Source organism: Botryllus schlosseri, chromosome 16, assembly GCF_051294905.1.
Source record: "Botryllus schlosseri isolate E-star chromosome 16, Bs_hap1, whole genome shotgun sequence".
NCBI classification, from domain to species: domain Eukaryota; kingdom Metazoa; phylum Chordata; class Ascidiacea; order Stolidobranchia; family Styelidae; genus Botryllus; species Botryllus schlosseri.
In genome coordinates this window covers 9944768-9959590 of record NC_137251.1, presented here as the reverse complement: position 1 = coordinate 9959590, position 14823 = coordinate 9944768, and the positions used below count along the sequence as shown (strand labels likewise).

Here is a 14823-nt window from a genome sequence, read left to right as displayed (position 1 = left end):
GGCCTCGTGGCAAATATCTAGAAACCGCTGGACACCCTACATTTCCAGTATTAGACGAGTTTGGCCTCACAAATGGCCGAAAACTGTCGTAATAGGTGAAAATTGAAATTATACGAGGTAGGCCTACCTGATGGTTAAACATTTGGTCACTTAGCCTTGTAAGCGCTGAACATGGCCTGGTGAAAAATATCTAAAAAAACCCGGAAACTGCGGAACACCCCAAATTTCGAGTATAACACGAATTTGGCCTCACAAATGGCCGAGAACTGCCGTAATAGTTAAAAATTGAGCTTATGAGTTATCTGATGGGTAAACATTGGGTCACTGACCCTAATAGACGGTAAACAGGGCAGTGTCGGGATGACTCGAGTCATGACTTGACTCAAGTCAGACTCCAGTCACCTTTTTCGTATGACTTGACTTGACTCGATTCTGCCAGCATGCCATTGTGGACAAATTCGCGTACTGTAATCATGGGATTATCACAGATAAATTTTCGAGTATTTTCGGTCCCAGTGTCTCGTTGGTACCACATCTTCCGTATGTATGGTAGCCCGACATATGAGCATGCAACAAAATCGAAAACGACAGTTGAACATAGGACACTTTAGCATGCATCATTTTAGCATGCTGTGACTTTATAGGACCTCCAAACTAACCCCAACCCGAAAAATATCCCTGAAAATAACCGTTATATATCCTAGCCTAGTGCCCGATGTCACAGTTCGTTTTCGCGCGCCTCTTTCTTGCTTTTTCCCTCCCTTGTGAGTGCGCTCTTTCACCGGGTCTGCGAAGCAATGAAGCACAGAATAAACTCCGACGCGGAATCGAACCCGGGTTCACGGCGTGAGGCACGATTCTCCGGTATACCGTGAGTCCCCCACTACAATAATTTACACTTGCATTCGAAAATCACGACATAATTGGCCCGGTGTTTGTTTGTTTGTTTTATTAACACAATTGGCGCATATTAACTCCTAGGTCATTTGCGCCCGGACAGTAATTTCATAAATTCGTGTCTTTTGAGATCTTTGCCGCATTCTTGCGTACTTTTTTCTGGTCTCTGCCGCCATCTTTCTTGAGTTCAGCTCTCTCTTCCCTTCTGGACATGTGACGGCGCTATATTAACTGCGGTATTGGCGATGAGGAGCCCAGATAAACCTCCAACACATCGAAACATGGCAAAGACGAGACTCGAAACCAAGGACGTAGCCATAAGAAATATTTGGGGGAGGGGGGGGGGCGAAAAATTCGATGAATGTTTTTGAATAAAAGAAAGAATTTGATGAATAATATTGGTGCGTGTATATGAGCAAGTGGATTACAGCAATTAGGCCTATTTCGTTGAAGCACGCGGTTATTTAGCAAACTCTGGTAAAAGTTAACGCTATGGCCTACTTTAAAGATTGGAATTGCTGTTACATACCAGACGTAATTAAAAAAAACTCCTTTGATCAGACTCGTGCGATTCCAAATTAGCACTTTTTAACGGGAGGTGTGCCAGTCGCATTTATGCCGGAGGGGTCTGATTGCAGGGACAGGATCATCAGGCGCCAGCTATTTAAGCACCCGAAAATCTATATAGTAGGCTTCGGAATGCAGCATGCGTCGGTTTTTTAGTTGTCAATCATTTTGACAGCGCACTGCGGAGTCTCATGTAGCCTACTTTAAATGTCTTCGTGTGTCCCGGTACGGAAATTGCCGTAACTAGCAATCCCCAACCCCCATATACTGAACTGACACCCCTAGACTCAATCAACCCAACGACCTTGGGATACTCTCGTATATCTATACTGGTACTGTTGTATTCTCATGTAAATGCAGCTAACTTCAATTATGGGTATTTGCGAAAGAATTTTTTTCGGGATACCGATAAGAAAATCAAGACGTGTATGTTGGACACTAAATCGCGCGAAGCGCGGACATATTTTTCAGGTTGTATTCATCTGCCCCAAAATACTGTTATATTTATTGAGATTACGAAAACTTTCCAGATATTTAGGGGGAGCGATCGCCCCTCTCTGGCTACACCAGTGCTGCAACCAGCAATCAGCGATCACTGCGCCACTCGCTTCCCCAACTGGCTCGGTGTATAATGTATTAGTGTTATGCTATTCTTCCTTCACAGCAGCGACCTATTAAGGGAGTTGAAGCCTAGATGAACTCTCGACGTTTCGGCACTCCAGAATGTCGTTCTGTCGAGGAATGAACTGACAACTCCCACCAACAAGCCAGCAAAGCCCTGAAGCCAGCCAACGAACCAACCAACCAATCGAGCAACCAACCAACCTTCGGCAGCGACTCTTCTCCAACTAGGGATGCATTTAAAATAAACGGTGTTAAAAAACACTTCGTTTAATACATGTTTTGAACAGTGTTTTAAACAAAAGTCTTTGAAAAAATTTGTGTTTTTCAAGTTGTAAAATTATGCCATAATTGAGTAAATACTAGGGATGGTGTGAACGTGAGGTTCACGTTCGCGTTCTGTGTGTGAACCTCGGAAATTTAGAGGTTCACGTTCACAACAGAACCTTGGTAGGTTCTGCACTGTGAACCTTTTTCATATATTACAATTTTCACTTCATTATAACATCTTTGGTTCATATTAATTGCATTTCAACTGCGGGCCACTCTATGCATGGCGCTGGCAGCATTAAAAATTAACACTATAAACGAGCATGCACCTTGACAATCTCAAAAGTTTTACTTGCTTTGTAACGAATGTTTGCTCGAAATATTCAGCTTTCCGTTTGTGAATATTTAGTGTCTCTCTGCTGTGAGTTTGACCTGCGATTACACAACATCACGAGCGAAATACGTAGTCAGCGAATGATGCTTATATTCAACCAATCAATGAGATTGATATCGTTTTCTGATGCAAAAAAGCTAGCAGGGGTACGGGGCAATCTTGACTTCATATCTTTACTGCATCACGAGAACCAAATCCTTGTGATTGAGATGTTGTCTACTGCTGTAAAACTTGTTAATGGGGTAATATCGGTAGCAAGTATAGAAACCAGTTTTACACTCTGCTCAATATCAATGTAGCGATAGGCTACTCAGACGCCAAATACATTATCCGGTCTGGCCTAGACCGTTAAGGCGTAAGCTTATATTCCCTGGTAAGTCCTCGTCGAAATTGTTGGCAAAGCGACGGAAGATAATGATTTTATAGGAGTATTATATCCTTTGATTGCCTCAGTTGAAACATTTAGTGACGTTTAAAACGCCAACATGTACTTCTGCATTGTGACATGATGTGGCCCGAGTCGTCGCTAGGTATCGTGTACGTTAATATAGGCTATCACTTCATTGAAAGATAGGGTTGGAACGGGGCCTACGATAACTTACGGCCTTATATGGCGCATTCCACTTGCAACATCGGGGAGGCCGACGTTCGCAAAACAGACATCAGCGATTGCTTACGATTTCGTTTCTCGCAACCAGATCCCTCCCTTAGGATAAGTCTAGCAAAGCCGTATAACAGACGAAATTAGTACTTTCCTAAAGTTACAATTGACAGCATCCAAGATACAATTATCCAGTATATCCCCTTATCCACTAATCACACAAATAGACTATATAGCGGTAAGGAATAAACTTGCTAATGATAAGTATTTTAATGCATGGTAAAATCAATTACAGCATGTAAAGAATAAATTGAAGTCATTTTCATAAGTTCATAAGTTCCGATCAGAGCTTTGAATGTTTGCTTGGACAGGCAATAATTTTGAGGGTTGTATCCGTTCCATTTGATCAGCCAATTAGAGAAATCTTGTAGGAAATTGATTTTACCATCATGTGAAATTACTGCATCAGACAATGGATTGGGTGAATATCTGTGACAGCTATTTACAATTGTCCACCAAGCATTAATTAGGCTCAAGAATGAAGCCATATCTTCCCTGTGAGGCAGGTAGCTTTTGCAAGCTGCAATAGTCGACTCGTGGAATGGAGCGAGAGCTAAATTAACATTTTGCTTGTTATTGCCCGGATGCAAAGAGGCATACGTCAATTTCGGCGCCTTGCGCAAATTCGCATCCAGCTTGTCGTCACATTCTCTGATCTTGTGAAGGTCGCTCCATGCAATGAATCCACCCGGAGATGATATTATTGAAGAATTTATGCAGAAGGAGAATGGTGGAAAAACAAATTTCTTGGCTCGGAGCAAGTTGTTTCGTATGTTCTTTACAAGATGAACATTATCAAAAAATAGATACGTTTTGTTCTTGCAGGATGTGTAATGAAAAGAGAAATCATCATTGCTAGGGCACTTTTCTCGCATTATTTCAAATGCTTTCACATTGGATGGATGATTATCTGATACAAGTCCTCGAACGCAAAATCCATTCTCATTGAGAGTGGCAATACAATCCCGTAATTCTTCTGCCAACCATCTTCCCGTAATTTCGGTTTCTGGCAGTGCCTTCACCACGATGGATGTTGATTTTTGAAGACCATGGACCATCATTACAACAATGCCTTTATATAAGTGTTTTCACAAGTAACTACTGCAAAAACGAACACCAAGCTTATGGTTATAAAGCTTCAACAACAAATTCGAGTAATCAAATGCATCAATGAAGCATATGCTGCTCAACTTCCGTTTTTTAAAGTCCTTCGCATCATATTTTCTCACAGAGGCAAGCAATTTGCAATTGCAATTTTTGAGGACATTTTTGTCAATGTACCCAGCAACATAGTAGGACACCTCCTCACTGTCAGGAGATATAAGTCATCGAGTAAGTTCAATTGCCACATATTTAAAACGATCCAAATGAGCTGAGCTTTACACACAAACTTAATGTCCCCAGAAATTAATGTCAATTTTCAGCATGGAACGGAGCAGTATTATCTTTTCAGAATTGGTAACTTCTGTTAAACCGACTAGAAACCGTCCCCCACTCATTTTCCTGTACTGCGAGAACTATCTTTCAATTGATAGTTTCTTGCAGGGTGTATTAACGAAAAGAGAACTCGTCATTGCTAAGGTATTTTTCTCGCAATATTTGAAATGCTTTCACAATGGATGGATGATTATCCCGAACAAAAACTCCATTCTCATTGAGAGTAGCAATACACTCTAGTAATTCTTCCGCCTACCATCTTCCCGTAATTTCGGTCTCTGGCAGTGCCTCCACCACGATTGAAGAAGATTTTTGAAGAGATCATCATTACAACAATGCCTTTATAAGTGACCGCTTTCATCTACTCCATAATATTTACCAGCGTGCTATTGAACACCTTTCTGTAAGTACATCTCATCTATACCATCAACATTATTTCAGTGGAGATCTCGCCCTCTTCTTTCATATCTCCATGGACTTTAAATGCGTCAACGCTCCATTTACTGTACCGAGACAACGTTGACGTTGAGGGAAATGGAAACCTTCTTGTATGAATTCTATAAGCTTGCGCAGATGTATACCGAAGTAGGAGCGCAAAACGAATCTATTTCGGATGAATACGCAATATGAGCAACACCGAGTCTTGTAATATAGTAGATTTGGAAGCTCTTCCAGTAAATTGTTGGCGGATTTTTCAGACATTTTCGAGATATTTCGCTAAATTAAGTAAAGCACCAAACTTAGTCAGAGTAGCACTTGTTCCTTGTGTGAACCAAGGAAGCAGAGGAACTTCAAATCATAAAATGTAAAGCGGAATGACGAAACCTTTTCCCAGTTGTCAGATATCCTGTCTTACAACCATAAACACAACATTTGTTGGCCATTATTATGCCTTAAGTCAAGCCTGAATTACTAAGTATATAGTCAGTCGAAATTCGCTGTCAGGAAGGCCGCATGAAATATCGCCATGAATTCTCGGCTGATAATAGTGGGCGCGCATAACGCCGCAATATAATGAGTTATTTACCAACTGAATAAAGGTAGCCTACCTCATAGTTATAAGCTAGTCAAAACGGCAGCTAAACGTAACTCAGTCGCCACCGCAATCGAACACAGTCGTTACTGTAGTTTTATAGCTAATCACGGCATGATTCCATAATCGATAATAATTCAAACGCACCGAATATATGGCTAAAAATCTTTCCCTTAAAATGAAAGCCGTCTGCTATACAGAGAACCACAATCGCAAATGCACAACGGTTAGCCGAGTAAAGGTAGCCTACCTCATAGTTATAAGCTAGTCAAAACGGCACCTAAACATAACTCAGTCGCGACTGCAATCGAACACATTCGTTATTGTAGTATCATAGCTAGTCACGGCATGATTCCATAATCCATAATAATTCAAATGCAGCTACTAGCTCGAAATCTTTGCCTCAAACTGTAAGCCGTCTGCTATACAGAGAAGCCCAATCGCAAATGCTCAACGGTAGCTGCGTAACGAATACTATGGCTTCAAAAGGGAGTCGTCTGGTAGAAATCGAAAACAATCGCCGATGTCTGTTTTGCGAGCGCCGGCCTCCTCGATCTTGCAAGTGTTTTGTACCAGATAAGGCCGTAAGTTATCGTAGGCCCCGGTTGGAATTAGCAATATGACGTCACGTGACGTCATGAGGTTCACGTTCGTGTTCACACAGAACCTTTCAAAAAGGTTCGCGTTCACACGAACCCGAACCTTTCAGAGGTTCACACCATCCCTAGTAAATACTTTCCAAAAAGCATGTTGTATGAGCTTACGGACAATTACCACCAGATATAGCCGACGTATATCGATATGGGATGGTTGGACCCCTCAGAAAAGTCGGTTCAACAGCAATAGTACATATATTTCGTCAAAGGAGCTATATTTAATCTCTATTTTCAATTACCAATGTGAATCCACTATGACATCACAATTGAATATTCGCGACGTCATGGCTTAAAAAACAATAAACAATAAAATACATGTTTCAACCAAAGGCCTTGTTTTAAACGTGTTTGTTTTAAATGCAACTCCGTCCATGCTATTCCTATTGAACGCTTAAATTAGATGTATCTAAGACTGGTAAAATGGCGAAAAATATTAATGCGCAAAGAGGTGAAACGAATTATTAAAGTAACCAAATCATCAACCGGTAGTATCATAAACGCAAAAAATAATTGAAGGTCAAGTAATAAAAAACATGCATGCATTCACCCACGCCCAGAACAGTAACACTGAGCGAAAAAAAAACGGACGTATGTCTAGATCTAGCACTATGAAATGACAAGGGCAACCACGAATGTAGAAATTCATCGAGAATTGATGCTCGATAATAACAACTTGTCAATGAAATTCGTGTTTTCTTCCGATTACAATACTTCCGTGGGTGTTATTCTATATGTATTCGGTAAAATTTGAGTCCCCTCAGTTTCCACGTTTTCTAGATCATATTTTCTACGAGGGCAGATGGTTCGTGAATGTATAATGGTCAGTGACCGAATGTTTGATCCTCAGATACTTCATAAGTGCAGTTTTTAACTTTTGTACGACAGTCCTCTGGTGTTTATGGGGCCTAATTCACCTTATACTCGAAATTTAGGGTGTTCCGCAGTTTCTAGATATTTTCCACCAGGCCATGTTCAGCGTTTACAAGGCTAAGTTCCCGAAGTTTAACCATCAGATAACTCATAAGCTCAATTTTTAACTGTTTTACGACAGTTCTCGGCCATTTGTGACGCCAAATTCGTCTTATACTCGAAATTTAGGGTGCTCCGCAGTTTCCGCGTTTTCTATATACTTTCCACCAGGTCATGTTCAGCGATTACAAGGCTAAGTGACCCAATGTTTAACCATCAGATACCTCATTAATTCAATTTTTACCTATTACGACAGTTCTCGGCCCTTTGTGAGGTCAAACTTGTCTTAAACTCGAAATTTCGGGTGTCCCGCGGTTTCTAGATATTTGCCACGAGGCCATATGCTGGGCGTGTATAATCGTTAGTGAACGAATGTTTGACCCGCAGATACTTGATAAGTTCAATTTTTAACTTTATACGACAGTCCTCTGCCATTTGAGGCATAATTTGCCTTATACTTGAACATTTGTGTCCCGCGGTTTCTAGATGTTTGTCACGAGGCCACGCTGCGCGTGTATAAGCGTTAGTGACCGAATGTTTAACCTTCAGATACTTCATAAGTTCGATTTTTAACTATCACGACAGTTCGCGGCCGATGGTGTGGTGAGGTTAAATCTGCGTTGTATTCGAAAATTAAGGTGTTAGCAGTTTCCGCGTTTTCTATATATATTCCGCCAGGCTATGTTCAGCGTCTATTAGCGTCGGTGACCGAAGGCTTAACCCTCAGATACTTCATAAGTTCGATTTATAACTATCACGACGGTTTGCGGTCGTTTGTGAGGTTAAATCTGCCTTATACTCGAAAATTAGGGTGCCTCGCAGCTCCCGCGTTTTCAAGGTATGTTCCGCGAGGCCAGGTGTATAATTGTTAGTGAACGACTGTCTGACTCTCAGATACCTAGTAATTTCAATTTTCAACTATTACGACAGTTCTCTGCTATTTATGAGGCCTAAATCGCCTCACTCTAAAATTGGTGTCCCGCAGTTTCCTCGTTTTAGACTTTAGAGTTCCTTCAATGAGATCTACAAATGTCGATGACCGACTGTCCCGCGTTCCGCCTTTTCCGCTGTTTCCTCGTTTTAGTGCCTACTTTGTGCTCTATAGAGGTCAATGACCGAGTGTTCCGCGTTCCGCGTTTTCCTTTGTTTTCAGCGCTTTAGGAATCGAGGTTTCCCGCTTTTTCCGCAGTTTCCGCGTTTTAGGGGCCATTTCCGCGAGTTCCGCGTTTTCCGCAGTTTCCGCGTTCCCTCCTTTTAGGGTTACCCCCGTGTTACAGTTCAGAAACTGTCCTGATCCAGACAATGGCCTGTCTCCAGCTCAAATCGTTTTTGGAAGACCTTTGAAAGACGCTCTGCCATTCAAGAAAGTAGGTTCAGTCTTCAACGGACATATCGTAAGACCGATGTGGACAAAGCTATGGCAAACAAGAGAACGTACATTACGTACCAGGTTCGCTAAGCAGCTCGAATCTTTGCGACCGCGCACTCATAATCTGGCACCCCTTGAAGTGGGGGACATATGTCGTGTACAAAATCAACATGGACGTTTCCCTCTTCGATGGGACAAGACCGGTATGATTGTTCAGTGTAACGGCAATGACCAGTATCTTGTTAAGATTGATGGGTCCGGGAGATTGACTTTGCGAAACAGAAAGTACCTTCGTAAAGTACAGCCATTCTGTCGATATGCTGAAAAGCGGCATGGTACGGAAACTTTATCACCCGTGCCGACACCTGAGTCACCGCATGTCGATGGTGCGAATCCCGCGCAGAGGATTCTCAATGACGCTCACGAGGAAGAAGACTGCAACGACCAGCCTGTGGATGATGTTGACGATGCGTACATGGATGATGACTCTCCTGGTACTTCACCATCAACCAGCGCTGATGGTGGCCGCAAGTCAAACCGTGTCAAAAATCCTCCACTTTGGCACAAAGACTATGTCCTGGGCGCGTTGTATTCATATTGATGCATGTTTATTGTTGCGCCTTTTTCTTTTTCACTCCTCAAGTTGTGCCTTTATCGGAGTTGTGGGGGGATGTATGGTTATGGCTCATACCGTCACACATGACTTGTGTTCATGCTAACAAAGACTTTTTGTGTCTACTCACTGGAGTTGAAGGTAGTGACAAGTGCAAGTTTCGGTTAAGTCTTTCGTTGCTTTATTTACAGCTTAATCATTTATTTGAGTATAAAACTCACTAATAAATGCATAATTGTACACGTAGATGTTGTATTTGTAACGGACGTTTTGGTCGTTGCCTAGCTCAAACGACAGTTCGTTATATTTACTTGATTAGAGTTTTGGCTGTGACAATTTTAGGCTTGTCGAGTAGCTTGCCAACTCGAATTGAGACTACCACCTCACTTTCTTTGCTTCCTACAATCCGAGCCTACCCCTGAGACCCGGTCAAATGTAACTCAAACAGTTACAGAATAGGATAGCAATTTACTACATAGAAAGATCACGTCAACGTCGAGGCAATAGTCACAATAGCGGTTAACAACAGTTAACTCTCTAGGCTCTAAACTTTCAATCTAAACAATAAAATACAATCACCTGAATGATGGCTTAAACTTATACAATACTTGAACATACAAATAATGCCCTATGGTACATTATATCCCCAAATTTAGCCTAACTTCAATCACTGATCCAATGATATTACAAGCAACAAAGCGACTCGACTTCAACAAGTGACTATCAAGACACGAGGGGACAATCCAACCACAGAGGGCACTACTGAGCTGCGAGGCTCACAATCACTTGACCATTTCTCGTGTTACATTCCCCCCCACAGATGTAGGAACCATGAGAATACATCGACTAAACCTAATAGCACGAGATATTAGCAAACCAAAGAAAAGGAATTCAAATAACCAATCAACTCATGCCACAATGTCACTATCAATATAGGTCAAATGTTCTTCAAAAGGTTTCTTCAAGTAACATTTTCGAACAACCATCTGTTTACTGGCTGTACAATCAACCAAGTACGAACAAAAAACTGGAACTCCATGAAGAAAGGTTCCACTCTTCTTCTTTGGGAGATATCGGAGTTCGATCCACATCGCACAATGGCATTCACCATACAATCGATCTTCTTCAAGGTCTCCAAAGCTGTTTCCGTTTGCACCTCCTTATAAAAGAAGGATAATGACAATATATCAGTGCCAATCCAAATGGCAGCCCACTCCAACATTGATTTGTCCATGCTACCAAACCGAGCCAGCTCTTGAAGACAAGCCCCATTATAAAGAGGTGCTTTTTCATCAAACTCAGTACTGTAAGAATACCCTTGTGGATCCTTCAACAATTTCGATTGGAAATTAGCACTCGCATTGCGAATCCCATCATCACCAGTTATGGAACGAGAGCATGCTTCAATCTTTGAATCCAATGCGCAATCCATTGACACCTGTGTCATCAACTTTTCAATATTGGCATCAAGAGAATATCGTTTCTCAAATGTGAATTGATCTCCTGTCACTTCTCTATGCACAAATTGCACAGGCATCTTTGCTACCTGACCATTACCAGTTGGATCAGGATGGCTTGACTTGTGAAGTATTGATACTTCATCATGCGCATTAGGTGATTCGGTTTCACCTTCAAACTTTGCATCACGAGAACAACCGGAGTGTTCCAACAACAATGTATGTTCCGGATTATGATTATCAACTCTGTTCACATGGAGAACGTCTTCCGGAATACATTTCAGCGCCTTTCCAATATCAGGAAATTTACAAGACCTAGCACTGTCGAATTTAACCATTGTGGTTTGAGAACATTCTGTGTCACAGTCCTCAACGTTGTCATAGTTTCCTTTCAAAATACCAAGGTCCTGAACACAAGTATTTGCCTTGATGCAATCTTCAATTGGGTGTGGCGCATTGACAGGATCGACGATAACATCGACTTCAGTGGAATTGAATACTGCAGCTTCAGAATTACTTGGACATTCCACATCCTGACCTTTCGCATCACATTTATCTTTGCTTGTCCCATTGACAAATACTTGTGCAGTGTTGCCAAGGCCTTTCACAACAAGTCCCACGGGGGCAGGAGAAACTGGATTCTCTGTATTTACACTGCTTTGCTTCAGAGCAGTACTTTGACAAACAGCCATTTCTTCAGTATTCTTCTGCGAGTATGAATGTAGCTTGTGCACGTTAGCTGAGGATTTCCAAATACTTGCTTCAACGCAAGCAAGTTCAAAGTCTTGCTTCAATCGTAATCGTGACGTTTTACGTTCAATCATTACTTTCTCATCTTCCAAAACTTCGCGATTGAACTGATGAGCCAATTTCAAATGAGCCATTTTCTTTTTGATTATTGCTTCTTTTCTCTTCACGTTTACACTATCATGTATGCTGGCAGAATAAGCATTTCCAAATCGCCGAGACATATGACGACTGCTTCCAATATAATTCAAACGTGTATGTTTCGATCTTTCTTGCATGCATCTCTCCAACTTAGTTTGGAATTCATGATAAATTCTCACTTGTTTATCATGATCTTCATGACATGCAATCATTTCTAGATCATCTTCGACTCCGAGGAGATATAAACTCCAGAGTGTAGAATATTCTTGAAACATACACTGTAGATCACTTTGATGTCTCAGAAGATTGATATTTACGTCTCGGGTCAAGATTTCGTGTTCAATGCTTTCATATCTTCTATGCAGTCCGGCCAACTTCTGAATCAATTCTTCTTCAGACACACACTTAATTCTTGCCATGGTCATTGTTGTTTTTCATCAGGTACGAATTGGAGAGACGTTGGAAACCTCAGTTGCACATTACCGTTTTGACTGACGTGAACTAACTATTTGCTTACCTAGGGCTGGGCCAATTAACAACTCCTGAACTTGCTTCTACTTTCAATTACAACGAGGACAATTTCATGTATGGAGGACACTAGCCTCATATGAGAACCTATATCTCATTCAAATGCAAAATACTTCTGCTGAGAACCCTTGGCTTAGCAGTCAAATTTTCTATTGGGAACACCAGCCTCAATAGTCTTACGAATTTGTATCAACTGCTACTAAAGCTGATTCTAACAATCAATTCAATGTCAGCTCTTCCAATACAATACTTCTACTAACAGTTGTCAAACGGTACAATACCGGTACTCCACTTACAGCAATTGATATTCAACAATGGCCAAGTCTATACAATAGGCTTGGATATATCAAACTGTGGACGACCGTTTCTACCAAAAATTGCCGTTTTGATAGTCTTCAAATAACTTCTGAGATTGTTGTTAACTTAAATGTAACGGACGTTTTGGTCGTTGCCTAGCTCAAACGACAGTTCGTTATATTTACTTGATTAGAGTTTTGGCTGTGACAATTTTAGGCTTGTCGAGTAGCTTGCCAACTCGAATTGAGACTACCACCTCACTTTCTTTGCTTCCTACAATCCGAGCCTACCCCTGAGACCCGGTCAAATGTAACTCAAACAGTTACAGAATAGGATAGCAATTTACTACATAGAAAGATCACGTCAACGTCGAGGCAATAGTCACAATAGCGGTTAACAACAGTTAACTCTCTAGGCTCTAAACTTTCAATCTAAACAATAAAATACAATCACCTGAATGATGGCTTAAACTTATACAATACTTGAACATACAAATAATGCCCTATGGTACATTATATCCCCAAATTTAGCCTAACTTCAATCACTGATCCAATGATATTACAAGCAACAAAGCGACTCGACTTCAACAAGTGACTATCAAGACACGAGGGGACAATCCAACCACAGAGGGCACTACTGAGCTGCGAGGCTCACAATCACTTGACCATTTCTCGTGTTACAGTATTGTCCATTTAATGTTCTCGAATCGACTATCATAAACTAGAAAACATTGTCTGTCGACAAAGGACCGCCTCTCTATCAATGTTCCCTCTAATTTTTCAAGAGCCTGCGCAAACACGCCAACTCACTGCGCAGGCCCTCGGACAACAGTGCGCAACCACTCTCCAATAGGGTGACAAAACCCCCCTAGGGCTCTAAGCTTTTCTGGTACTTATCTTCTACATTGGGTGCCCATTTAGTAGCACCGTCCCTAAACGCGCGAAGCGCGAAAAATTTACATAGTTCATGATTGCATCGGACAATATGATCGAGAATTGCATATATATTGCTATCAATTTTTATCCTCTCCCTGCTCATATAATCAGATTTACCGGTAGAGCTGATCCAGTGAGGTGTGTTGGAATAGATATGCCCTCTAAATAATAATAAAACATCTTTGGGCGTACCAATTGATATAATGACTTCGTTACATGATGCTATTTCGTGACCCCTATCTGCTATGTCAAAAGATGTTGAAATCGTCAAAACGTACTAAAGTAAAAGACGTACACGATTTCAAATTGGTATTTCTTAACTGGAAAATAATGTTCCCTCGATATGGCATTCGTCTTGTTGTGGGACTCGGATCGCCAGGACAGGAATATTCGGCGCCAGCCATTAAGGCGCCGATGGACATGGACAATCACACATATATTTGTATATATCGAAGTTTTCGGTCAGCACCGGGGCAGTCTTTTTCGCCCAAGGTTTTCTCACTGCTGATCGTTCTGGCACACTTCTTGGAGTCGCATGTTACATAGCCTTTAACTTCATATGTCTTGGCGCGTCATGGTGCGGTGATGGCCTACGCTTAACTGCCCATTTCTATAAATCATGCGTAATTTTTGTTGGGAAAGGGTACCCAATAATCAGATATCTGACAATAATAAAACGCGCGTAGAGCGAAAAAAAATTCCTGAAAAATTCCAAAAAAATACACCATGATTTATGTTAATTCTCGAAATAATTTTGGACCCCCATCGAGCTCGGCCCCTCCAATTGGGGGGTTTGTGTGCGAAATTTACGGACCTGAGTAAATCTTACGCAATGTTCATGCCACGCGGAGAAAACTATTCGTTAGTTTCTCGGAGATTAACTTCGAGCTAGCCCATTAATATTTATAACTTTGTTAAACCATGTTATTTCGCCATTCCCAGAAAATAATGCGCTATTGAAATGATATCAGTATCGCTCGCGCGTACGAGGCCATACTGAAAAAAATATCTTCCGTGAGGCGCACGTGATAGTGAATTCTTATTTCTTCACGTAGCGCAATAGTTACCTTTGTGGGGCGCACTTGTACCTCGATTTCAGACTTCAGTGATAACACTATTTGGCCCTGACAATGTTCCATCTTAATTTTCACGAATCTGCGCGCCTGCGTGGTCCATTGGACAACAGTGCGCAACAACTATAAAAAAAAACATCATTTCTGATTTTTTGTGC

The 14823-nt window shown here is 41.4% G+C and overlaps 1 protein-coding gene and 1 long non-coding RNA gene across 2 annotated transcripts in view; one reads left to right on the top strand and one right to left on the bottom strand.

Annotated features, from left to right (window-relative positions):
* LOC145458639 (uncharacterized) overlaps positions 1-14823 on the bottom strand; it is a 144490-nt gene that overhangs the window by 30772 nt on the left and 98895 nt on the right. The gene's annotated exons all lie outside the window — the stretch shown is intronic.
* Positions 1785-8770, top strand: LOC145458644 (uncharacterized). Its single transcript, XR_013921172.1, has 3 exons — positions 1785-2440; positions 6609-7676; positions 8184-8770. It is a non-coding gene; the product is annotated as an uncharacterized LOC145458644 (long non-coding RNA).